The 26,497-nt window shown below is 30.2% G+C and overlaps 1 protein-coding gene and 2 long non-coding RNA genes across 4 annotated transcripts in view; all 3 read left to right on the top strand.

Moving 5' to 3' along the window:
- Positions 1-26,497, top strand: part of LOC122521639 (M-phase inducer phosphatase-like) — a 110,391-nt gene that overhangs the window by 69,982 nt on the left and 13,912 nt on the right. The gene's annotated exons all lie outside the window — the stretch shown is intronic.
- On the top strand, positions 859-1,350 carry LOC122521670. Its single transcript, XR_006304830.1, has 2 exons — positions 859-989; positions 1,083-1,350. It is a non-coding gene; the product is annotated as an uncharacterized LOC122521670 (long non-coding RNA).
- On the top strand, positions 19,778-25,325 carry LOC122521703. Its single transcript, XR_006304855.1, has 2 exons — positions 19,778-19,882; positions 25,252-25,325. It is a non-coding gene; the product is annotated as an uncharacterized LOC122521703 (long non-coding RNA).

The following is a 26,497-nucleotide window of genomic DNA, read 5'->3' as shown; positions in this document are numbered from 1 at the left end:
TTTTACTCTTTGCGCTCACGCGTGTAGACAGGAGGGTGCCTAAATACGAAACAAGAACTAAAGAAATAAAAAAAGAAGAAGAGATAAAGAAAGAGAGAGATAGGTAGCATGTGCCAGAGCAAAGTTTCTCGTGTTAAACGAAATTTCCTCCCCTTGTTAACTCAACCACGGTTCCTCCTTCCGAGCTCCTTTTTCTGCGTATATGCCCGTCATATTCTACGTATACTCTACTTTCTCGAAATGCAAGTGGTTAACATTATGTTCGGGTAAACGTGACCCGTTGCTGGCCATAGAATTTCTACCTTATTCCTCTTATTCTTAATTTCGTTCAATTCCACTGAGAAATCTTGCAATTTTTATCTTTTTCTGTTTTTCAGTTTGGTTCGATTTTTTTATTGGATACTTGAGTATTCTAGCATTGCTATTGTTTACTATTGCAATTATTATAATTGTTGTTGTGTTTACTGTTATTGATACATAACCTAAAATTATTGCACATTTTCAGTTCTACTCGAAAATCCTGCAATTTTTAACTTTCTGAATTGTTCAGTTTGTTTCAACTTTTGAATTGAACATCCAAGTATTCTGGAATTGCTATTATTTATTATTGATATTATTGTAATTGTTATATTTGGTGCTATCAGTTAATTATTTGTATCAATATTTAGATTAGATCTAGCACTGCTATTATTTATAAATACTATTATTATTATTACAATTGTTGTTGTGATTGGTGTTATCAGTACATAACCTACATTTGTTGCACATACATCATGAATGTAGGTTATTTAAGTTGGTTTTTGTTTTTCTTCTTTGTCACATAAGATCGAAATACGTCGCGTGCATTCGATAAGGGCCCAGAAGGGATACCACCGGGAGTTCTCACAAGAAACTTCTATTTCGGTGCTCGGCCACTCGTACAGAGGGTCCTTTGTCCTGATGCATAAAGTGAGCAACGGTCCCGAATGGCCTTGGTGAGTCTCTCCTGTGTACGTATGAGAAGGTGGGCCTCTCCTCTCTTTTCCTCTTTTCTTTTTTTTCTTACTCTCTTTCTCTCTGTTTCGTTCTATTTCGTGATATAGCGCGGGAGGAAAGTGTCTACGTTGCATGTACCTACATGACGAGTAGAAATAATGCTGAATACATACATATGTATATGAAAAAGAAGAAACGAATATAGAGGAGAGGAGAAGAAGAAGAAGAAGAAGAAGAAGAAGAAGTGGTCGTACCGCTGCTCGGTTGAGAACTTCCGGTCGATGATTCCACGCAAATATCACGGCCACCGCATCCGTTTCTTTACCGCATTTCCGATTGAGTTAATCCGCGAAAGTCGGTCCACAGTTAACATAATAAAATGACGAAAAAGATAAAGAAGGCGGGAATGAAGATGCAGAAGAAGAAAAAATGAACAAGACGAAGATGCAGGAGAAGAAAAAATGCAGAAGAAGAATAAATGTAGAAGACGAAGAAGATGAAGAAGAAAGAGAAAAAGTATTGATTTCAATGATCGTAAATTTATTTTTTTTTTATTCATAGCAAATCCATATAGGACATATCAAAATAAATGGTTTGTTATTTGCGTTTTCAATGTTGGGAGATGTTTTTAAATTTTTAATGAACCACCACATGATAGTTAGTATTTTTTTATTTTTTACCAAAATGTAAAAAAGTGTAATTAATTTTGAAGAGATTTTTCAGAAAGTTCTCGTAGATTGTAAAATTTTAAACAAATTTGTTTTTTGGTTATGTTTTTAAATTTTAAATTAAAATTCTGCATTCGAGGTTTTTTAAAATTCTGATTTTTGACAACAATTATAATTATAAATAGTATTTTACATTATCAATTAAATGAACGGTTTCAAATTTTCAAATTAAAATCCTGTATCCAATGTGCCGGGTTTTCTATATTTAGCTTTGACAATAATCATTTTTATAAATAAAATAAGATTTATTTTAAAAATAAATGATAAGTACAAAAAAATTGTTAATGATTTTAATATTTAAAAAAAAAGATACTAACAAATTATCAAATAAATATATCTTAAAATATTTCTATATATACCGATAATTTATTTACAGAAAGAAAGCAAAAATCACTTAATCAAAGAAATATTATATTGTAAAAAAATACTGTTTAACTAAATAAAAGTGTTAAAACATGATATACCAACACCTAGAGACAAGTCAACGTCACGCCTTCGTAACGTCGTCGCATCATCGAACGTCACCGATACACGAAGTATCGTAAGAGAAGAAACTGGTTTCGTATGAAACTCGTCTGCTTCCAGTGAGAAAGAACGACTATCGTCGTCGTCGTCGTCGTCGTCGTCGTCGTCGTCGTCATCGTTGTCTTCCTCTTCATCGTTATCGTCGACGTTTCTCTTGCGTGTCATTACAACATTCTCTGCCTTTTCGTGTTTAAACCAATTCGTTCGTTGCAATTTCGGCATATTGACTCAATCGCTGTCGGTTAATTATTTCATTCGATCGTATTAAGTTTCAAGATTATTTTCGATTCCCACGGATTTGAATTTCGCGCCAAATTCGATAATCTTATCACATTCCTTTTCTTTCACTCTCTTTCTTTCTCTTTCTCTCTCTCTTTCTTTCTTTCTTTCTTTCTTTCATTCTTATTCGTATTCGCATTGGTTGTCTCACGATGTGGTAACAGTAGCGGTACATTAACCGTCTCTTCTGCCAAGCTCCGACTTCTCCTTAAACCCTGCCCCCTCCCAACCCTTACCAACCCCCTTTCCCTTCTCCCTTCATCATCCTTTCCATCTTTGGTTCGATCTTTTCCATCGCAAGGAATGCGATTCTGCATCGACAAGCCAAAGATGGTACAATGATTGACATTTTTATTTGGGTCTAACCGATATTGATATAACGAATTGATACAAAGAAAAATAGAGAAAGATAAATAAATAAATAAGTAAATAAATAAATAAATGTGTAAAAAGATATTTGTATTTTATGTCTTTATCAATTTGGAATATTAACGAATGAATAAATTAAAAATAAATCAATCAATTCACATGATATTAGTAAAATAATTTGACAATAAGAACCAGAAAAAATAAATAAATAAATAAAAATAAAAGAATAATAATATATTAATTAGTAGTAGTAGTAATAGTAGTACAGTAGTGGTTTAGTTTATGTCTTACAGTATTACTAGGAGAATAAAATATAACAGATCTGCACGAAAAAAAAATGAAAATAAAACAAAAATGATAAAATAAGAATACAGTTATTTTTGGATTTTATCGACATATGTCGATATTCGATGTCGATTTGCTAATGTCAAGTTAACGAAACGGAAAATGAAGAATAAAAATAAAACAAAAAAAATAAGTAAATAAATAAAAATAAAAGCAATATGAAGAAGAAGAAGAAGAGATAACTGGGAATAACAGGTTCATACTTACTTACATACTTCTTCTTTCATTAAATATCCCGTTACAATATAATCCCACAAGGAAAGTCGATTTCACCAATTTAAAATCCAATTAAACCTTCTCTTTCTTTATTTCTCTCATTCTCTCATTCTCATCTTGAAACATCTCTATAAAGAAGAAACGCAAAGGTTCGCGGGTGTGCATTTTAAACTCTGAGTTTAAATGCGCGGACGAAACAGAACGTAGGCAGCAGGGCGCACGTTGCTCTGTTTACGCTTAAGGAATTTAAAGGGCAGACGGATAAGCCGGCTAAAGGCAGACTGAGTGAGATGGAAAAAGAGAAAAAAGAAATCAAAAAAAGAAAGAGAACAAGAGAGAAAGAGAGAGAGAGAAAGTACGCGTAAAGGGACGAGAAGGGCAGACCGAATTCAAGGGTCGTTCCGGTCCTACGGTGCCTCGACTAAGAGCCCAGTCCTTTGTCGGGTTCTCGGACTCGTTATAGTCCAGGCACGAATCGGTGCCTTCTCTTCTCTCATCTTTTCTCATCTCTTCTTTTCTCTTCTCCTCTTTTCTCTTCTCTTCTTCTTTACTTTCAGACGATATGCGGCTTATTCTTATTCTCATTCTTATTCGTATTTTTTTTTTCTTCTTTTTTTTCCTTTTTATCGCATCCTTCGTACACATAACGATCGTTTCTTATCTCTAAATGTTAAATTAAATGGGTGTCTAAAAGAAGGGCGTATGTTACATATTATACAATTTATCTGACACGATTATGCTGGTTACTTTATTTTGCTTTTTGTACATTCTTTGGATACCTAAGAATTACTTTTTATCCCTAAATATTCAGTTTAATGGATGCCTAGAAAAATGTGCACGTTACATTTCATTCAATTTATAGACAAACATAACCTTATTCATTGTTCACTGTACTTATACGTGTGATATGCGGTTTATTATTATTTTTATTATTTTTTGTTTTTATCAAATTTTGTGTACACACATCGATCGTTCTTTATTTAGAAAAGTTATTTTTTAAATGGATTTTTAGAAAAAGAATATATGTTCTATGTACATTTCATAAAATTTATAGAATAACAAAAACATTATTCATTGGATAATGTGTTCAATAAAATATGCGACTTATTAATTTAATATTTAATTTTGTTGTTTTTCTTTTATCTTTTTCGCATACCCTCCAAAATCATATAAGGATCATTTCTTATTCAAAAGATAAATTAAATGATTATATAAAATATCGGCATTATTATATGTTATAGATAATTTAATTTACAGAAAAATGTGAACACTATTCATTTGTTATCATACTTCCAAAAATATACAGTTTATTCATCTTCTTTTTATTTCTTTTTATTTTTGTGCATTCATTTAATTCATAATGGTCATTTCTTATCTGAAAATTGAATTAACATCAAACCTTTCAACAGATTACGTATACCATTTTATGCTATAACCGACCGAACGATCGGTTTTTAATAAAAGTTATTTATTAATTTAATTTTTTACGGTTGATGTGCAAATAATAATCAATTTGTTGACATAAATAATGCATAAAACAATTATTAAATAGATAATAAAACTATTCTATAATTATAGTTATCGTCAAAATCAAATAAAATAAAGCAATAACGCAGAACACAGAATTTGAATTCTAAATTTAAAACCGGTATTTTTTGGGTTGGTTGTGATATGTTTGCTGTTATATTGGTTTCTAAAAGAAGGATATGCCAAATTCCATTAAATTTATAAGAAAAAGTTAAAACGTAGATTCATCGGTATCTATTGCAATTAATAAAAAATTTGAATTATATAACATCCTTCTTTACTTAAGTCAAAAAGATAATATTACACTTAATATTATATTAATAAAAAATAAATTATAGTAACAGACGAAAATGATCAGAAAATTGTATCAAATGAAATTTATATCAGATGTAACAAACCCTGTTTTTTATTATGCGTAGAAATTAATTCAGTGCCATAAATAAATACTAAGTAAATACTAAAAGCATACCGAATTAATTTCTATGCCTAATGTTAACTCATTCAATTAAATTTGTTTTATTAGATGGTAAATTTCATTCCTATCATTTTTTCGTCACTAAAATGGATTCTCTTTTCCACATGTCATGCAAAGTCATTGGAATAACATTTAACGTTTTCGACAACTCTGAAAGCGTTTTAACTGCATTTATATCGAGCAATTCTTGCAATTCAAAATTTTTCTCCAATTATTTCGACTACAGGGAACGTTCTTTGTCTCTCAGATCAAAATTATCGTTTCGAAAGCGTTCAAATCCAACTCTAAATGTTCTTTCCAATAAAATTTCATCAGCATACACTTCGAATAATTAATAGATTAAAGTAATGAAGAATCGCGTTTAGGATAAATTTCTTTGGTATCAGAGTTTCATCAGGGTTTCATCAGGTTTGCAAATAATATCATACCTTTTTTGCCATTTATTTATTAACAATAAGAAAAATTCTTATTATTTAACTTATTTGCCAATCAAACAAACCTTTTCAAATCGGCAAGATCTTATTGGCCAACTGAACAAACATTTCTAAACCGACACGAGCCTCTTTCATGCAATTCCTAATAAATATTCAAAAACATTTTGAATTTCCCCGCGTTAAGTAAGTTGACCGTTGGTCAAGTGCGAGGAAAAGAAAGATGAAAGAAAAAGGAAAGATGATATTTGAGCAAAAAAAAAAAGAGAGAAAAAAGGAGAGCAATTACCGGAACAAGTCGGATCATCCTTGGTGGAGAAAGAGAAACGCTTCGAGGGGGACCCTGTGAACGTTGGAACTGCGGAAGGGTTTCCTCTCTCTCTTTCTCTCTCTCTCTCTTTTTCTCTCTTTTCGGAAGTCTTTTTTATTTTTGCGGAGGTTTCTTGATTACAGGACCTCCGCCGCGCATTGGAAGTTCGTAAAAGAGAGACCGTTTAAGGATGGGCTGGCCAGAAAAGAGATCTTCGATTTATCTTTCTCTCTTTCTCTCTTTTACTTTCTCTCTCTCTCACACCCTCTCTTTCTCTCTCTCTCTCCCTCTCTCTCTCTCTCTCTCTTTCTTTCTCTCTTATTCTTTCATTCTTTTGCTTTCTTGTCCATATTTACATGTATGTGTGTGTGTGAGTGCCCGCGCGCGCGCGCACAGTCGCTTGTTCAATTTACAACGATCTCACTCCAGCATCTTGATTAATCGTCTTTGCGTCGACGCACGAAACTTTCTTTATATTAACGAGCCTAATTTAAGGTGTTACGATCTTTGAAATTTCTTATTTTCATTCTTTCTTTCTTCCTTCCGTCCTTCCGTCCTTCTTTCCTTCCTCTTTTCTGGATTAACGTGGAATAACAAATTGACATGTCGACAATAAAGATTTGTACTTATTAATGCGAATAAAGTACTCTTTCTTTCCCTTTTCTTTTTTTTTTTACTTTGTAAAATTCTTTAGTTTCGTAATATTATAATATACCATAGACTCCTGTATATTGTGGTTTATTTCTCTTTTCCTCGAAAATGTCCTCTTTTTTAGATCTTAAATTTCAGTCTGACCGGTTTTTTTAAATATGCGAAAATGTCCGGATTTTTACTTTCCGCACCATTTTTGCTCAAATTATTATTATTATTATATTAAAATATAACAGAAATACTAATTTAAAATATATCAATTAATAGTTACTTTAAAAAGGAAAAACATTATTAAAAAAAATTCAATCTTCAGATTGTATAAGAAGTATAAGAATAAGGACGCATAAGAATAGAAATAATGAGAGTTCAGTTTTTAATTCTTTTAATTTTTATTATTAATTATATATATATATAATAAGTAGAGAAAAAAATTTTGACATACTTATACTATTTAACATTAATTATGCTATACTATATTTAAATATGTACTCTAATCACTCGATTAAACAGTGACTTTGTCTTATGAATGACGATAAAGCTAAAAGATTAAATCTGTTTTCAAAGTATCTGCAATCTTGCACATTTCTACTTACTTATCTTCACCAAGTAGATGAGGTAACCCAATTTAAATTAATAATACGTAAATAATTCTTCAAAATGATGTGCTTCAATTCCTTGAAATCGCATTAATATGTGAATTATTTCAAATTAAACATAAATATGGTAAATATTCATAATATGGAAATCACGAAATTCCATTTTCCATAAATCAGACTCACATGTTCTGGATGTAATAAAGACTATTAGGTGTATGACTCGTATTCGTAAAATTTACAAATCTCCATTTTGATTAGCTTAATATGTAAACTGTGATAATTATATTGTTCCTAAACTTAATTGTGTTTTAAAATTTATGTTCATTTCAATATTTTTCTTTGTATTCATATTTTTTATGTATTAAATATTGTTCTTGAACGTATTCAATATTATTCTTATATTATCACAACATAAATTTTGTAATACTTAACATTCTTTTTTTTTTATATGTTCTAACCAAATTTAACTTTTACTTGAGTATTTCGGAATCATAAAGCAAAAAAAAAGATTACATGAAAGAGTTTACATAAATTATTATTACCAATTAATTTAATTATTAACGCAATATAAGAGATCTTTTTACTTTTATTCACAGATATCTAACTATAATAATTGAAGCCATAAATTAGACATTTATCATAGGAGCCATTTAACTGTATTTTTATAATTAGGATATCGTATTGCAGTCGAACGTACCGACAAAGTTTAAAATAAATTTTTTTTTATGGGAATACCAGAATACTGTTCATCTGAAATCATAATAAAACGAATCCTGTAACGCCTACGCGTAACATTCCCATTCAAAAGTTGTATCATTTTAAAGTTAAATTGTAGGATTAAGAAAGAGTGAAATAATTTGTAGCTAAAAAAAAGAATTCAGGTATTAGGTAACGTTATTCTTAGACACTGTCTGGTAGATCAAGGACCTTGCACTGTTGATGTTCATCGCAGATGGTCTTTAGAATATAAATATACTGATCATCGGAATTCGTAATAAAATGAATCCTGTAATGCTAACGTACAACATTCCTATCAAAAAATTGTACCATTTTAATGTAAAGCTTCATGATGAATGAGACAAAACCTGTTGTAATATTTGCATATAACATTCACATTCAAAATTTATACCTTTTTAACGTATAATCTTATGATTAATGAAACAATTAAATCATTCTAATATAGAAAAAAGGTTTCGCGAGTTAGATATCATTGCTTTTAGATATTAGTTCGATAGATTAAGAACTCTGTTTATATTTGTGTTTAGAAAAATCGTATTCTTAAAAAATACAAAAATAGTGTTTATCTAAAATGAATAACGGGGATACATTCCCGTTAAAATGTTTTACCATTTCGATGTAAAATTGTATGATGAATGAGATGTATCCTGTTGTAATATTTACATAATACATTCCCAACCAAAATATGTACCATTTAAAGGTACAAATTTATGATCAAATGATTCTTGTGTTAGATTACGTTGTTTTTAGATATTATTTGATAAATCAAAGAGACTGCGATGTTATGTTAGTTACTGGTAGTCTTTAGAATAACTTCTTGGGTTTGAAATATAAAAACCACTTTCATTTGAAGTCTTAATCTAATGATTCCTAGAACGCTGATAAATAACATTCCCAATTACAAATCAGGCCATTTTAACGTAACAGTTATTACAAAACAATTTAATCATTCTAACTTTAAAAAAAGGACTGAAGTGTTAAATATTGTTCTTTTTAAATACTGTCTGTTAGATGAAGGAAAGTACGCCACTAATATTCGTTGCTGTCGATTGTTAGAATAACTTCTTGTTGAAAATACAGAAGTGCTGTTCATTTGAAGTCCTAATGGAATAATTCCCATAACGTTGATAAATAACATTTCCAATCACAAGTTAGACCGTTTTAACGTAACAGTTCACAAAATAACAAATTCTGTTATAAAATTTACATTGTAACCAAAAAGCTGTACAATTCTGATATTAACATTTATGATTACAAAGCAGTGAAATTACACTAATCTTAAAAGAGGATTTTTAGATAACATTCTTCTTAGATAGTGTCTGATAGATGAAAGAGAGTACGATGTTGATGTTCGTCGCTGGCGGTCGGCGGCGCAGGATTCAAACGGCCGTAGCCGTTGAAAATTGTAAGGCCGATACTCGGTGGGCGATACGCGCGTTCTCTCTCGCGAGAAGAGAAGAGAGAGAAAGGAAGAGAGAGAGAGAGAAAGAGCGAGAGAGAGAGAGAGAGAGAGAAAAAGAAACGCTGAGATGGAATCTCTCTCTCTTTCTCTCTTATTCTCTCTCTATCATTCTTTCTGTTTCTCTCTTTCTCTTAAGCGGTGGGAACGAGCAAGGCGTTGTTGCACGGCATGGGTCTCTCTTACGTCGAATCCAACGCGCTTAACATTTTCCTCGTCGGTCGCGTTGCCGGCAGAGTTCTCGTGTTGCTATGCGCGAGAGGAGAGACTACGGGGATAGGTCCAAGGGCAAGGAGGAGACGAAGGAGGTGGTGGTGGCCCGCGTTCTGACGGCAGAGAATCCGTCGGTGTGCGCTGGAGAAGAAAAAACGAGTACACTCCCGCTTTTGCTGTTGTCGTTGTCGTTGTCGTCATCGTTGTCGTTGTTGCTGGTGCTGGTGCTGGTGCTGGTGCTGGTGCTAGTGCTGCTGCTGCTGGTGCTGGTACTGGTGCTGGTGCTGGTGCTGCTGCTCCTCTTGCTGATGGTAACCCTGTGGTGCATGCCGTTGGAGATGGAGATGGTGACGAAGGAGGAGCACCAGAAGTAAGATAGAAAGAGAAAAACACTGAAAGAAAGAAAGGGAAACAGAGAGAGAGAGAGAGAGAGAGAGAGAAAGAGAAAAGAGAGAGAGAGAGAGAGAAAAGAAAAAGGGCTAAACGAGAATGCGCGGGAACCACCAACGAAGTAGAGGAACGACGTTTCTCGAAAGAGTAGGAGAAGAAGAAAGAAAGAGAGAGAGGATTGAACAGAGAAAGGATTATGGCTCCTCGAATTTTCGAAAGGATCGCGAGGGAGGTAACCGATCGAACGATCCATCGATCGAGTTCCGTTGCTGGGTAGTCCAAGCTTATACTCCTCTCTTCCCCCGTTCCTACTTTTTGTTAACGTCTAGAGTTTAACAAGCTCTCTGATTTGGTTTCACTAACGTTCAAGAAACTCTCTCTACCATCCTCTAATACACAGTACAGATCTTTCATTATAATTTATTTTTATATTAATATATGTGACGTATACGCTCAACTTTGAACTAGATCATAATCAAATGCTCACTATTCATTCGTGGGCTATAAAAGAATTATGCGACTTAAACAGAAACTCCATTCAACGCAAAATATAATAAACAAGTATCGTTTCATTAACAGGTAATACACATGACTATATGCAATATTTCTGTAGGTTCAAGAAGGATACTGTCTAAGAAAATATTTCAATGAAATATAAAGATAGGGTATTAGGAAAGTGTTGTCGTAATTCAATAACAATTAGCATGACGCTACAAACGTGTATCCTATATTTCACAAGATGGATATTATATTTTCGAAAATATTTCCAAAAAAATTGGGGATAAGAATGTTCGAAGAAGTGTGGGGTAGTTGAGAAGAGGATGGGGGCTGTTAGAGGGGTGGGGGGAGATGGTAGCGAGAAAGGAGGGTGAAGAAATCGTAATTCCATAACGAATAGCGTCGCGACGCATGCGGGGGGCAATGGACTTGCCGAGAATGCACCGGTGTTCGCGGAATACATCGCGCGATGCATCGTGCCTTTCTGTTTACAAACAAGAACCTCTGTCTCCCTCTAACACATTCCTTCCTCGTGTTCACTCTCTTTCTCCCACTCCCACGTGTCTGTCCACGCCTCTTCCGCCTCCCTCCATCTAATTCCTCTTCTCACTTCCTCGGCCAACATCACTCTACTCGGTTCACTCTTATTCCCTCTTTCTTTCTTTCTTTTTATCGGTCGTCTCTCCTCGCAAGTTCCTATGTCGTTACTTACTCTTTCTCGCTCTTACTCCCCCTCCCCACCACCGAGGCCGGTCAGAACGACCGTTGAGATTTAAATTCTTCTGCGGGAGGACGAGGAGATTTCAGCCTGGGAACAGCCGACGATGGCCTCTACGGGATCACCGGCAAGAAAAAAAAAGAAAAGAAACACTCAGACAGAGTGTATATATATATATATATAATAATAATAATAATAATAATAATAAGAATAATAATATAATAAATATGTATAATATACAATAGATATTTATATTTTTAATAAACCTAGCCTACAAATCTAATCGAAAAGTATTTGATTTATCGGATAGTTAGATATTAAAAATCTAACAAATCGGCATGAACTTTTCAAACACAATCCAATATATGTTAAATATATATATACACGTAGATAAATATTAGAATATAGAAGGTATATAATCGGAGTCGTCTCTGTAACATAAACGAGACACTTATGGCTGAGCAAGACTTTCACTCATATAACCATATGCTAAATAGGACACATATTTTATCACACTTCCATTGGCAGTGTCCTAACTTGTTAGTTCACAATCAAATGAGGGGAGAATCATTAAATGCCCCGCCTCAATTTATCAAACGATAACCGACTACTCTCTCCAATCGCTAACACTATTTTAAACGATCCGTTGCAAACATACCGAACAAGAGACTTGTAAGTATACAGTATACGATGGGAGTAAAAAAGGAAACGAGTTCTATTCAAAGAAACTCGAAACGAAATAATCGCCCTGGGAAAGTACACATATATGGATTCGAAGAATCAAGATTTTTTGTTATATATATAATACTTTTATTATATTTTTTATTTTGTATCTAGTATTTTTTGTTTATTTTGGTTTCTGTTTCTTTTTTCGTGGAAAATAGGCTTATCATGAGATAAAAATCCTAGCAATTGATAGTATTGATTTATATTTCTGATATATATGTATATAAATTTTTGTTCAATATCGGCAAAAACTTTTCAATGAATTTTACGTATAAGCATTGTATTGCCTGGAATGTTTTTGGCGATTAGAAAAAAAAAATGTATTTACAGACAAAATATCGATCTAATATATATATTTAATTATAAATATATATTTATACTAATGATAACAGTGATTAGTGCTATCATTAACGCTGTAACAGACGAAAAGAGGGGCGGGAATGGAAGATCGGAATGTGGCTTGGCGTTTCTCTACTTCGACCTGTAAGGCCGACTCCTTGTCGTTTCGACTGGCTTTAAGAAAGAAAAGGAGAGAAGTATATATTGAGAGAGAAGAGGGGGTGGGGGAAGATAAGGACAGAAAAACAGAACAGAATGAGAAAAGAGTTTTCATGGAAGTTGAAGGAAAAACTATTGACTATCTTCCTCTTTTCTTTTCTCCTATCTTTCTATCTTGCTTTTTCTTGTCTCTCTTCCTCTTTATCTTGTCTTCTGTCCTATTAATTTTCCTTCTCCTTCTCACCATCCTTCACTCGGTCTCGCATGAATTCTCTCACAGTCGGTAACTGGAATCTTCTTGTTCTTTAGGTATCTCGATTGAAGGGCCCAAATCCCGTATCATTTTCATAATTCCTTACCATTTTTTATTAATTATACTATTAAATATTAAATCAGTCATTAGCAAATATTGTCAAACAGCAGTCAAGAAAAAATAAAATATACCCAATAGATATGCCAGTACTTTGAAAAAAAATTAATATATTTAAATTACTGTACATTTATTCAAGTTCAAGATTTTTAAGGTTAGGTAACCTACTGTATAATCAGGCCCAATTATTAATTATCAACAACACAAAATAATCATTCTGGTAATTTTAACCCTGCCTATACAATTGCTCAGGTAAAACAAAATCTGAACAATAATATCTATTTTAATGAAAATTTATTTATTATAAATTCCTTAATTTTAAATATAACTGGACGTCAAATAAAAAATCAAGATTACATAATTCAACAGATTCAATTAGAAAAAAGTATTCTAAATTTATCCTTAAACTTCAATCACTTGTTTACATACATGTTGTTATTTTGGTTTATAGCTTTCTGCAAAACTTGATGCAATAATAATTGGAAATAAATAGAAGGAGGTAATAATAAAAAAACTCATAACGTGATTTTATTGTCGGTTATCATAAGCAGGATAATAGCTTTCATAGTGAAAATGTTACCAGTAGCTACTATCTCCTGGTACGTGTTTAAAAAATAGTATTTCTTGGACCTGATGCTTCAACAAGCTTCTTCTCTTTTCATTTTTTCAAACTTTATCGGCTTTCTTACGATCAGGACCGTTTCTGTTTGCCGCGTATTTCTCGCTTTCTTCTCCTTCTTCATCTTCTCTTTTTTCTTATTTTAACGAATGCACCTCGCTGACAGATTACACACGATTTCGTTAAGAAAAAGGAACAAGAGGAAGAAAGATCTCGTGTGACTCTTCGAAGTGGTCCTCAAAGAGCTCGGTGGAAATGGAAACGAATAAAAAAAGAGAAAGACAGAGATAGAAACTTGAAGGTTCCTTTTAGAGTTTAGACAATTTTTATTGGGTTCGCTATTTTCGGGTACCACATACAGAGACCACCGCAACGGTACAAAATTAAAGAAGAATATAAATAGTCGTAGATCTGCGATATATTGTTTCATTAGTCGACATACAGTGAGTGTCCCTTAAAATCTACATCGCTACGTTTACTAAGTTTTTGCTTATAAATTATTAGTATAGTGTGTTTAAGACAAAGACAACTTAGAAATAAATAAGTAGTATACCTTAATTACATATCTAATGATTTTAACTTGAAAGCTTTTTATTTATAATAAGTGAATTAAACAATTACGAAAATAATGTCTAGAACAAGTCCGTACCTAAATATCGTACATGTTGGTAATTATTATTGGGACATATATGTTTACCGAAATTAAATAAATAACCTATTTCTAAGAACAGTAACTAAGGCGATTTATTAATAACTAAAATATGAAGTAAAAAAGTTAGACATACTGTAGTGTCCGAATAGTGCTGTATGTAACCGGACATGTAGTGTCCGGTATATCAGATCTAGTAATAATTAATATCTCTTTTTTTAGGTTATGTAATTAAGATTATTACAGAATAACTTCACACACACAAATACATAAAATCCAAACGACATTAATTAATACAGTAGATCGTCGATTATTCGAAACGTCGATGATTACCTGAAAATCGGTAATCCGAATGTCTGTATATGTATTCGAATTGACAATACAATGAGTCATGTATTTATGTACTTCAGCTATCTATTAAATAATATTTATGTTATGTGATTCTTTCAGATCGATTATCCGAAATTAATTCATTTCCCAAATGTATTATGATGTTTACAATATTTTTAAACATAATTTTCATGTTTTTTTAAAACAATATTCCCGATAACAACAGCAGTAATTAACGGAAAATTAATTTTTTTTCCATTGCCATATTGGTACAAATATTACTATGTACTTTAACATTGTTACTTTGATTATTGCTACTTTTCCAGAAATTAGAATGATTATTATTACTACAATCAGTCGAATCTATTATGTATGTTTTAGTTCTGCCCGAAGTCTTTTTTTCTTTTCCTTATAGAACCTAACCTGCAAAGTCTCAAAAAACTTTTTCTAAATTTAATAGATATTAAATTATATAAAATAGGATTAATGGCAGAATTTAAATACAGTATTACTCAACAGAAATATAATACTATTATATCCTTCTATTCCAACATTGAGAAAGAGAGATTTAAGACATATTAATTAGGAATTTAATTCTTTCAAATCGATTATCCGAAAAGCAGATTATCGAAACAAATTTATTTCCTATTAACCTAAATAATCGACACTCTTCTCTATTAGACTGAATAAATATCATAATAAATAAAGAAAAAATGTATTTCCACTGAAAATCTTCTTCTCATTAAATCATCTTCGATTTCACAAGATCCCCCATTCATGAACAAAATAACATAAACGATTTAGTCGATCTATCCAATACTCGAGTTATCAGTGGACGTTATCGATCGAACGTGGTTAGGATCAAAGAAAGAACGTGACATACGTTTGAGTGCGTAGCACGTAGACTAAGTATATACGCCCCCATAAGCCCCGTTAACTCTCTCTTTCTCTTTCTTTCCCCTATCGTAGGTAACCCCATTGGTATTGTTTAATATTGCTCGACTGCTAGGGCACATACGGGTGCAGCTGTTATATACGCACGATTCAGCTTCTACGAATAATCAATAACGTCGACGGACATTCGAGAAAGGGTCCGAAAAAAGGGACTATGATCGAATCAGTCCAATATCGCGAATTTCATTCCGCATCGCGGATTTTTCTCTACTATCTTCATACATTCATAAGGAACATTTAAGGGGTACATATTTTTAACCCTTTGCACTGCTTAATTTCAGATTTAAACATTTTAAATTATTGTTAGAAATTGCATTGCATAATGTCGAGTCTAGCTAGACATTAAATTTGGTATAAGAAATGTAATGTCGAGTTACACTCATTACACTCCTATTACATAATACAATAATACAATAATAGTTAAGAAATTTATTTTATTTTTTCATTAATTAAAACTCTGGAAAACCTAGGATACATAACAAATAAGAAATGTTGTTACACTGATTTAATTTTTTGTTGTTTTCGATTTTTAGATATTAATATTACCATGATCGAGATTTTTATGTTTATGTCATATACATACAAGTATACAATGTTGATATCATAAAGAAATTTGAGAATATTGATAAACGGGATAACGGTCACGTGAATACTTCTGCGAAACAAATAAATAGACACTTACGTGATAGGTTACGTTGTATGAAGGGAACTTCGCTTTTTGACTTTGGCAGCTGTCGCCCGACACGTGACGTACTTCACCCACACTTTAAACCAAATTATTTGATTCAGCTTCTCTTTCGGGATTCTTTTTCATTTCAATAAAACTGACGTGGGTAAGAATTGAAGAATCAAACGATAAGTTACAATTATCTAAGCTGATTTACAGGGTCAATATTTTTTAATATTTATGGTCAGCACTTTTAATAAAATATTAATATGTTATATAATTGCTTCAATATTATGTACAGATTAATAAAAGAAATGATTAAGATTTTAATTTAAATGTTTGTAAATATAATAATATATTAAGTATAACCACATTTGATAAATATAGTTATTTGTCAAATCTAATAATTAGTTTGAAAACTAATAATTATTCTAAAATAAAATAATTTCTTTTTTAATTAATATATTTGTAAATATAAAAATTTGTTAATATTTCAAATCAATAATCAATTTTTATAATTAAATATAAGTATCTAATATAATTGGTCAGTATTATACCAATTAATATAAAAACTATGAATATTTTAATTTAAAAAGATTAAACCTAAAATATTTGAAAATTGAAATAATAAAAAATAAATAAAAATTTGTATTTTTTAATTCTTTCACCAAATATTTATTTAATTTCTTTAACGACTTTTTTTCTTAAATATAAAATAATTCATTATCATACTTTCCATATCAATTTTCTCCTAGAAACGGTACAGGGGTAAAATAAAAAAGATTACACGAATAAAAATTTTCCTCCTTTTAAATTTTTATAAAATTGGCATTATTACTTTATAGCAAAATATCTACTATTTAATTAACCTTAAATACTAAATGCAATATATTAATGAAAATTTAAGCACTCTTCTTAAATAAATGTAAAGAATACCTAAAAAAATCGAAATTTTTAACATATTCGATTAATTATTTATATAATTTCAAGTAACATTTCTAATTTTAACATCTACTTTTACATCTTTCATATAATTTTTTAATAAAATATAAAAATTTCTTTGAAACGTATTTATTGATCAAATAAAAATTGGTATGAAAACCAATTTAATCTAAAATAAAGTAAGTCTCGTTGACAAATAATTAGAAATAAAATAAACGATATCGCGAATGATTATTGAAATCATCGATGATCACCATAAAATAAAAATTTACCCATCAAAAGTAAAAAGGAATTACCGTTACTTATAAACATTAAAAGCGTAAGCATATCTGCAAATCGTTATCTTGTTCGTAACGGCATTGATAACTGGGCCGAAGGGGACGTACGATAAAACCGTTATAAAGCAAGCTATAAAGAGGAAAAAAATATATCGTTCAGAACGTACGAGACACGAGTAGGTTCATAAAATCGTGCCGAACATAAAATTCGTTAAACCTAATTGATCAATAACCGATACTCATGTTTCCTCGATCAAGCATCGACATTGTCTATCAAACGAAATTTTATTAACATAACTGAATACGCGAGAATTGGATTTTGTACAAAAAATTCAATTGCATGCACGTATTTATTTATTGCTTATGAACGTTATAAACAAAATCTAATAACACGCTTTAATAAATATAGCAAATTGTAGTATCTTTTGATTGATTTAAATTTTTCATATATCATACTTAAATAAATAAAAATAACGAATATTTAAATAAAAATAAATGTTATATCCAGTAATTTTTGTTCTATGCATGTGTTGTATTTTATAGGGTTCCATGAAAAGGTTTAAGTTTCCAGAGTTGCAAGCTCAAGTGCTCGTGTACTTAACAAATATTAAAACTTATTTTTATTGAACACAAAAGGTTTATATGAACAAATCTTATTTCACATTTTTGGCTCAGTTGTTTATGTAGAATCAACCCCTACTTCTCTGTATCGCCAGTTAAACAACATCCTATATATCACAAATTAAAATAAGTATAACAATTTGTATTGTTGCGTTGATATCATTTGATAGAATTAGTCATTATTAGTATTATCAATTAGAATTTTTCAATAGATATATGTAAAATTATCCTATAAGACTATTCATTTGGTTTAACGTTTATGTGTATTCAAATTTCACTCCCGAAGAAACTAGTAAGATAACCGATAAATTTATGCTTAAGGTAAACTTTATATTGTGTACAAATGCAAATTTTTTTCATCCATATAAGTAAACATATATTATGATCATAAATTTTGTAAATATTTTTGCATAATTTACGTACGTAAGAATTCGCCGTATATTCGTATTTAAAAAATACCTAAAATAAAGAAAAGTAGACAAGAATTTTAATGGAAAAGTGGATTAATATTATAAGTGAATTTTATTTTCATTAATGACGAAATAAAACAACGGGATAACTTATAAATTTTGGTCAAAAATACTTGTACATATGCGCAAAATTTAGAATCATAAATTCTGTACGATTTGTACATATTTTAAATGCATAAAAATTCGCAATCTATTTATATATAAAAATATTAAAAATAAAGAAAAATAAATTAGTATTTTTAGCGCAAAAGACATAAGTCCAATACAAAAAAAAATGTTAAGTGTAAATGAACGTTAATTTCATTAATGACGGAACCATTGAAACAACCGATAAATGTTTGTAGAACATATCTGTGGGTACACACATATTTAGCGATCATAAATTCCATATATCTGCAATTTATATATTTGACATGTAAAAGAAGAATCCGTAAGATCTCCTAATAAAAAAAGAATTCGTTAAAATCAATAAAATAAGGTACGTAAGGAGTAGGTACCGAACAAATTCAAAAAATTTCAAACTTTTTATACCAGATCCCAAGCGAGAGAATCTTTCATCTCTCTTTCTCAAAAGCTACCTTCCAGTAAAGTATTCCTTCATAGAACCAGGTCGATCAACTTTTTTCTTTCCCTCTTCTGCCTATCGTTTCTCTGGTTCTACCCCTGTGCTCTTGAAAGTTTCTTCCCTTCCCCTTCTCATCATCAACATCCCTCGATCATCTCGATCTCACTCTTCCTCAACGTTGCCTGTTGCGAATTCTTCTTGTCTATAAGTCCCACATCTGCGGCGGCTGCGTTTGTATCGGTTAGAATAGCGCGAAACGGGGCAGGGTGCCTTCTAGGGTGAAGAATCCTGAAGGAACAGATGATGATCCCGTTTAGGAAGCTGCAAAGGTGTCCCGTTTGTCTCGAGACTTACAGTTACGACATTCTCGTCTTCGTCATATATGTCGTTCTTGTCGTTAACGTAGTTCTCGTCATTTTCAACATCATCGTCATCGTTGTCATTATTGGTTGCTGTTTTTGCCGTCTTCGTCATCATCATCATCATTATTGTAATTTTTGTTGCTGTTATTGCCTCTGTTATCATCGTCATCGTCATCGTCATCATTACCGTAATTGTTTTACTTATTATTGTTATCTTTGTCTTCTTTATTGTCATTTTCGTTTTCGTCTGTTACGCTCGTTTTATTTGTTGTTAGTGGTTCTTCTTCATCCGACACCCTCGAGACGTTTCCGGTCTTCTGAACATACCTATATCCTGAGGGAGAAGATAAAGAAGAACGTGCATATGATTACGCGGATAAAAGTTCAGGTAGACAAATGCTTTTTACATCAACGACGAATTGAAACCGGACGAGACTGTTCTATTGTGTATTTGAGAGATTCTTTCGGTTAGGTGATCTTTAATCGTAATAAATGAAGAATAGGTGCTATCGAAGCGTATTCTTAAAGATATTTCTATTTATTTAATTAGTATTTACTTATTAAATAAATAATCAATATATGTAAACTCACATTGTTTAATTTAAATAATTGAATAGTAAAAAATATCAAATAAAATTTTAATCAATTGGAATATCTTAGATTATATGTTTAAGAGATTATTTTAGAGGTTAGACGATTTGTTATGGTAATAAATGAAAAATGAATGCTATTGAAGCATATATTTATTTAATTGGTATTTTTTAAATAAATAATGAATATATAGGTGTGAATATTTTATTCTATATAAATAATTAAATAAAAATCAATACACAAAATAAATTGAAAACAGATAAGTCTCTTCCATAATATTCTTAAGAGATTATTTCTACCAGATTATCTTCTATCGTAAATAATACGGGCCTTATCAAACCGTTTATTAAAAATGTTTTTACTTATTTTGAAATAGTCTTTTTGTTAATCAATACCTATTATATATAAATATTTTAGATAATATATATGAATATTTTGTACAATATAAATAATTAAGTATTGATCAGTATCAAATTGATTGATACCTGATGAGCCTCGAAGCGTATTTTGAAAATATTTTTATTTATTTGATCAATCTTTTTATTAATTAATAGAATCTATATTGTAAAATAAATGCTCTATATATATAAATATTTTGTCAGTATAAATAATTCCGTAAGAATCGGTATGAAATTAAACAATAACCAATTACTAATTAAAAATGTTTTTAAAATACTGATCAAGTAAATACGCATCCTTTTAAAAAATATTTATAAATTTATAAAAAAAGAACTTGTTTTCCAAATTTCTGTACACTCGTATGAATTTATCTCTCTAATTATATTTTTATTACATTATGTATAATAATTGAATGAAACCAATGCGATTAGTATGAAATTAAATTCCATATTTGATGTAATTTGCAATATATATAAAAAAAATTTAATGAATAATAATAATAATAATAATAATAATAATAATAATAATAATAATAATAAAGAGAAGAATATATAATAAATAAAAATAAAATTTTTTTAATTCGATTTGAGAACCGCGATAACTGCAGGTATTGCGTAAGTAGCTCCCTACACTCGATCGAAGGGAGGTATCGTCCTTTCCCATATGTCGTATACCTCATCATACCTTCAGAAAACGCGCAGGCACTACGATCCTCCTGATCTTCGTTGTTGTACCTGTGTCCGTATTGTAACACGTGCGCGAACTTATGAGAAAATACGCACCCAACGTTACCAATACATTTATTATATACCACTACAGCTTAACTTAACCTCTTTCAGATTTGAATTAATGATTTTTTGAGTATTCAATATTACACATACTCGAGTAGATAAAGTATATAATATACACGTGGTATAATATGATATAATCATTTAAAGAGTACTTAATATTAAAACATTGTATTTGCAATGACAACTGATGTAAAATATTTTAAATATTTAATCCTTTATAATCCTGTATGATTTTAAAATCATACACAGATATTTAAATATTTTTGTTTTGTGTTTAACCAGTTAACTGTGATTGACGAGTATACTCGCCATGCGGAAAATAAATTACCATTTCTTATTTATATTGTAATTTTAGTAAAACTAAAACATATTCAAGTAAATTTTAAGATATTTCGAATATTTGAAGACCAAGACAAAATAAAACAAATTAAACAACAGCAGATTTAATTTCTTTCTTTTTTTCTTTCATATGCAAATTATATGTTTAAATTTAAGAAATAAATAAATGTTAGTTAATTTATTTTAATTTTATTTTGTTTAATATTATATACACATATTGTTTTAGAATTCGTTTTTTGAGAACTAATAACGTTTCTTGTAACAATTATTAATTTAAACTATCTAAATCTATAATAGCTTGAAAATTTGTAATTTATTACTAATTTGTATTAAGAGATAGATTGCACTGGTTTTATGCTGCATCATCTTTAAAATCACGTGCCGATCTATCTACTTTAAAAAACTCTATTTTAATATGTTTTTATTTAATTATTTTTAACACAACGTACAATAAACAGTAACAATTATCGAAAGTAGTCTACAATATATCGAATTAAATTAAATATTTTTAAAAACTTATATATATATATTTAACCCCGCGCGGTGTACAATGACGAGCTACACTAATCATGTAACTAAAGTTATTATTGAACACAATATAATAATTAATTTAATTTAAAATTTTTAATCTTTAAAAAATCATAAGCAATAAATTTATATTTACCTGATTACTAATAATGTAATTAAAATAATGATAGCGCAATGCACAAAATTTTTTATGATTAAATCGTACCTGTATGGGTTAAAAATTGTTTTTTATTTATTTCTAGTTACATTTATTTTTATATTATTACGAAAAAAAAACAAAATATTTAATCTATACATGGTTAATTTCCATAGCAACATTTTAAAAAATCTACTTGAATATTGTTATTGAATTTATTTCAAAGAAGAAGAAAAAAAAGTAAATTTCCATAATTTTAAGTAAAATACATAGATATGAGAAAAAAGGGAGAATGTGAACATGCACTTAGCAGTGCCCGCACGTGGATAAATTTCTCTCCTATGGTAGCAACACATATGATGTGTATGTATCGTTGGGGCAACTACCTCTGGTCTCCCTTAGTAAAACGCATCCCTCGTAGTGCTGTTACCCCGAGCGTACGATCGACACCCTTGGCACGCGCCGACTTTTACAATGCTCGCAACCATCTGCACTCTTTCTCACAGAAAAATCAAAGTCGTACGAAGAGATCGTCTCATCTTGAGAAAGAAAGAGATGTACTATTTATATGAAAAGAGACAGAATGAGTAAAACAGAATTGAAAAGAGAAAGAGAAAAGAGAGAGAGAGAGAGAGTGAGAAAAAGAGTGTGTAAGTAAGAGGTGTGTGAAAGAGAGAGTTAGAAAAAAAGAGGGAATGAGTAAGAAGAAGTAAGTTAGTGAGTTAGTCAGTGAATCAGTAAATATGTGTGTGTGTGTGTGTGTGTGTGTGTGTGTGTGTGTGTGTGTGTGTAAGAGGGTGAAGGAGAGAGTGATAAAAAAGATGGAATGAGTAAGAGAGAGTGAGTAAGAGAATATGTGAAAGGGGGAGAGAGTAAGTGACAGAGAAAGAAAGAGAAAAATGAATGAATGAGAGAGTTCACAATTCATAGAGATTTCAAAAAACATGATTTCAAAAGTTGACAGGATCTGGCAAAACATTGTCTATCTATCTATTTTTTTTATCTCTTTTTTTAAGGATCCAGTAATTATTTTTATTATACTTTTTCGTTGGTTTATCTTTTTATCCTGTTGTAACTACGAATAAATTCGTTTATGAATAAATCTTTTTATTGACGTACTATAATACTTATTTTTCATGTTTATCATTAGACTACAGATTTTTATTGCAAAAATATATGTTAATATATAATTGAACGTGTAAAATATTATAAAATAACAGTAAGAATTGTTGAATTGATATCATTCCATAAGATGAATCATTATTAATATTATTAATTAAGATTTCTCAATACAATACAATATTTTCTCAATACAATATTTTCCTATAAGATGATTACTTTTATTGTAACATAACTCATGAAATGTTACATTTAAAAAATGCAATTAACAAACAAAAATAGACAAAAGTTAATATGGAAAAGGATTAAAAGTATATATGACTCAAATTTTATTAGAAAGAATCGATAAATTTATGTTGAACATATCCCTGCATAACGCATACATTCCTCCTATACATCAATGCATAGTTTTCATGGACATTTGTATATTTTACGTGCATAAATAATCTAAAGTCTATTTTTATCATCAACAGCTTTCACTTTCTTGAAAAAAAATCTATTAATTATAAATTGTATTAAAAATTATTTAATACATTATTGATTAATCACAAGTGTACTCGTGTTTTGTATATACATGCAATTTATGCAATTATTAAATTATTAAATTTTGTGAATTTTTCTTATTTTAATTTTATTTATTAATATTCGATAGAATTTACATTAACTTCGATATTAATAATATTTCAGAACTTTTAAATATTATCATTCAATTATAAATATTTCTATTAAAAAATTACTAAATTTTTGCATTTAAAAACCGATCAACAATGTGTTAAATTCTTTAAATTACGTTAGAACAAGAAACATCTATGTAATCAATTTATTTAATTATTAAAACATCAGAGTTGCACAATTATTTTCTGAAATTATTAGATCATAAATTATAAAACGTCCGATTATTTCGATTACTTTCAGTTAGAAATCGGACATTTCATGATTAATAACGTAATATTATAATATTATTTATTACGTTTATTTACAAAATTGTAATACATTTCGAAAATATATTAGAACAACAAGAAACACTTATGCAATCGAACTTATTAAATTAATAAAATACAAATATTTACATAATTCCATTGTAAAATTATTATAAAATTGATTAATAATATTTGTTACTATTTATTTGAAATAATTATATAGATAAACAACATATTGTATAAACTTAACGAAAATCTATATAAAAGATTTCTCGATGGATAGCAACGTTGTCCGAAAAAGTCTGCGGTCAAGATAATTTCGATGAGAAGTCAATGTCTGTGGATACTATAATAAATTGGACATATGCGAAGTTAAAGGCAAAGAAAAAAAATAAGAAGAGGAGAAATCGTCGAAGGTGAACGCGATCGAGAGAAGGAGGCAGCTGTACTGCGAGGGGGTCTCCGACCCCTGCCTCCCCTAGATTTCATGCAGTACAGAAAGCAGCTGAACTACCCCTCTACGACATTGACTTCATAACGTCGTCGTCGTCATCGTCCTCGTCGTCCTCGTCGTCGTCTTCGCCGTTTACGTCATCATCATCATCATCGTCATCATCATTGTCACGATCGAAAGAAATAAAGAAAGAACAAAAAAGAAAAAAAGAGAATAAATATGTTTGTGTTTGCGTGTGTGTGTGTGTGTGTGTCTGTGATACATATATGTAAAATCCATATGAAAGGTTTGCCGTTTAAAGTTATACGGTGGGGGGTATTTTGGGAAGGTTGGTGACTCTTTGGACGGAAGGAACCATTGTAGGAGTACACCCTCTCGAGTATGGAACAATCGTAAGCGCGAAAGAACTAACGGGGGTTCAAAGAAAATAGCCGAGTAGGGGTCCGATTAAGTCAAACGACAGCTGATTTCTTTCCTCAGGAGGACATACGTACTACATAAGTCAATAAATACGTTGGACGCACATCTTGGACTTCTCTCCGTGAGGGGTCAAATTAGAAGAAGAAGAAAAAGAAGAAGAAGAAGTAAAATGGATGGTGGGAGAGAAAAAGGGGAAGAAGAAATCTGCACGTCCAATTTTCTTCACGCGATTTCAAATAATAAATGGACACCTATGGCAAGTGTTTGTTCGGCGACCTTATTCTTATTCTTATTCTTCTTTACTTTCTTTTTCTTGTTCTTATTCTTTAGTTTTCTTGATTGCAACAGATGCGATCGGAAGCTGCTGTCTTGCGGTTTGTCGCCCTTTTAGAGAAATTGTGTTCTTTTTATCGATCTTCGCTGTATCTTCTTTTCTAAAAGTTATCGATGATGATCGAAATTTTTTTTTTTTGGAATACACTTTTTTTTCTCAATGTTTTTATAGGAAAATCCTGTTAGGTTATTTGTCGATATTTGTTGGATCAGTATTTTTCAATAGTAATCAATATTACACTGATTAAATATAATATAAAAATGTACAATTTTTTAAATAGATAATTAGCATGTTTGTAATAATCATTTTAATATATCTGCAATCAATTTAAATGATAATTTTACATTTTTACGATAAGTTTAATACAATTAGAATAATTATTGAATTGTAATATATATTCGTCTTATTTTATCTAATTTGCAAAAAAAATATTTTTTTACCTAACTCTGACGCAATTCTGGCCCTATTTAAAATACTGTTAAATTATTATTTACTTTGAACATAAAATTCATTTAAAAATTGACCATTTATTTCACAAAGTATTAAAAAAAAATATTTAAAAATATTGAATGACAATTAAATAGAAATGATTTTATATCTTGAATTTTAGCACGTGCGAAAATGTGTGTCGATATAACATACATTTTTCCCCTCTCTTCTTTCTTTTGAAGTTTGATCGATCGTTATTTAATAACTTCGTATCACCGTATACAAAGTTTTCCTATAAGAGTTATTGAATGATTTATTTTCTTTCGTAAATAAAGCATTTCAATTTAAAGAATTTTTCCAAATTTTCTTAATAACATAATTAAATCAATCACAATTATAATAAAGCATTAATCATTCGGATTGATGAAAACCAAATTCATTTCAATAATCGATTTTTCAAATAATCAGACTAAAAATTCAAATTCCTAATTATGTCATAAATCGATTGAAAATTAACCAACTTGTTAATTTGAATGGTTTATA

Source organism: Polistes fuscatus, unplaced genomic scaffold (genome assembly GCF_010416935.1).
Source record: "Polistes fuscatus isolate 324 unplaced genomic scaffold, CU_Pfus_HIC Scaffold1, whole genome shotgun sequence".
Lineage (NCBI taxonomy): Eukaryota > Metazoa > Arthropoda > Insecta > Hymenoptera > Vespidae > Polistes > Polistes fuscatus.
This window is presented reverse-complemented; position numbering and strand designations above follow the sequence as displayed.